General features: G+C 42.0%; 1 non-coding gene across 1 annotated transcript; it reads left to right on the top strand.

Moving 5' to 3' along the window:
* The first annotated feature begins 648 nt into the window (after positions 1-648).
* LOC127683797 (U6 spliceosomal RNA) lies at positions 649-755 on the top strand. The gene has a single exon (XR_007977601.1). It is a non-coding gene; the product is annotated as a U6 spliceosomal RNA (small nuclear RNA).
* The last annotated feature ends 1,353 nt before the right edge of the window (positions 756-2,108 follow it).

Here is a 2,108-nt window from a genome sequence, read left to right as displayed (position 1 = left end):
TGAAGATTCCCAACTTAAAGGGCCAGTAAATATCTTCAACAAAATTATACAAAACTTCCCTAACCTAAAGAAAGAGATGCACATAAACATACAAGAAGTCTACAGAACTCCAAATAAATTGGACCAGAAAAGAAATTCTTCCCATCACATAATAGTCAAAACACCAAATGCACAAAACAAAGAAAGAATTTTTATAAAGCAGTAATGGGAAAAACGATAAAGTAACATATAAAAAGCAGTCCTATCAGAATCACACCAGACTTCTCACCAGACTATGAAAGCTAGAAGATCCTGGGCAGATGTCATACAGACCCTAAGAGAAAACAAATGTCAACCCACACAACTATACCCAGCAAAACTCTCAATTGCCATAGATGGAGAAATCAAAATATTCCATGATAAAACCAAATTTACACAATATCTTTCCATAAATTTAGCCCTACAATGGATAATAGATAAAAAATGCCAATACAAGGAGGAAACTACACTCTAGAAAAAGCAAGAAAGCAATCTTCTTTCAACAAACCCAAAAGAAGATAACCACACAAACATAAAAATAACACCAAAAGTAACAGGAAGCAACAATTACTATTCCTTAATATCTCTTAATATCAATGGACTCAACTCCCCAATAAAAAGACATAGACTGTACTCGCTTCTGCAGCACATATACTAAAACTGGAACTATACAGAGAAGATTAGCATGGCCCCTGCGCAAGGATGACATGCAAATTTGTGAAGCATTCCATATTTTTCTTCACTAGATACTGTATTATCCCCAACTTAAGATCTCTGTGGGGGGGGGGGCAAACCGACAGGGATCTGCCTGCACCCAGGACCTGAGCACATAGGCAGTTCATCTGCCAGATCGCAGGTCATGGGGCCTGTGCCCTGTGTGGAGCGCAGCAGAGGGAGAGACTCCCCATGGCAATATTCGCTGCCAGTCAGGACAGAAAAGTATCACTAGCAGGTCACTCGTGGGGCCTGTGTCCTGCGCAGAGAGCAGCAGAGAGCAACTCCCCGTGGCCACCTTCGCAGCCTGCCTGGGCAGAAAAGCATCACTAGGTTCTGTATTATCCTGAGCTTAAGATCTCTGGGGGTACAAACCGCCAGGGGTGTGCCTGTGCCCAGGACCTGAGAACATTGGAGGTTCATTCTGTCATGGGGCCTGTGTCCTATGTGAGAATCAACAGAGGGGGGAACCCCCCCCCCCCCACCATCTTAGCTCCATGACAGAGCAGTCTGGGAACACCTGGGTCACCTTGACAACCCAAGTATAACAATGCTTGAGGCAAGACTGAGCAGGGCTCCAAAGGCACAAAAGAGGAAGGCAGCATATCAGCAATCTGTGCCAGAGGAAACCCAGTCATCCAGTGTCTCGGAAATAGCCTTAAAGGTCCACAGTAGGTTGAAGCACCAGCCAGTGACAATAAGACCAGCTAACACGAGCAAGAACTAGATGGCTAAAGGCAAACGTAGGAATGTGACTAACAGAAACCAAGGCATTATGGCAGCATCTGAACCTAATTCTCCAACAACAGCAAGTCCCGGACCTACCAACACACCAGAAAAACAAGAGTTGGATTTAAAATCACTGGTAAGGATGCTGTTAGAGGAACACATGAAGGACATAAATAAATCTCTTAAAGAAATTCAGGAGAAAAATGATCAAAAGCTTGAAGCCCTTACAAGGGAAACACAAAAATCACTTAAGGAAATTCAGGAGAATATGGGTCAGAAGTTAGTAGCCAATAAGGAGGAAATGCAAAAATCACTTAAAGAAATACAGGAGAACTTTGATCAACAGGCAGAAGTCATGAAAGAGGAAACACAAAAATCTCTCAAAGAATTGCAGGAAAACACAAACAAGCAAGTGAAGAAACTGAGCAAAAACTTCCAGGATCTAAAAACAGAAGTAGAAACAACTAAGAAAACACAAAGGGAGACAATTTTGGAGATAGAAAACCTTGAGAAGAAATCAGGGGCCATAGATGCAAATATCAATAACAGAATGCAAGAGATAGAAGAATCTCAGATGCCGAAGATATCATAGAAACCATGGACTCAACAGTCAAAGAAAATGCAAAATACAAAAAGCTTGTAACCCA

The sequence above is a fragment of the Apodemus sylvaticus genome, chromosome 4 (assembly GCF_947179515.1).
Source record: "Apodemus sylvaticus chromosome 4, mApoSyl1.1, whole genome shotgun sequence".
NCBI classification, from domain to species: domain Eukaryota; kingdom Metazoa; phylum Chordata; class Mammalia; order Rodentia; family Muridae; genus Apodemus; species Apodemus sylvaticus.
This window is presented reverse-complemented; position numbering and strand designations above follow the sequence as displayed.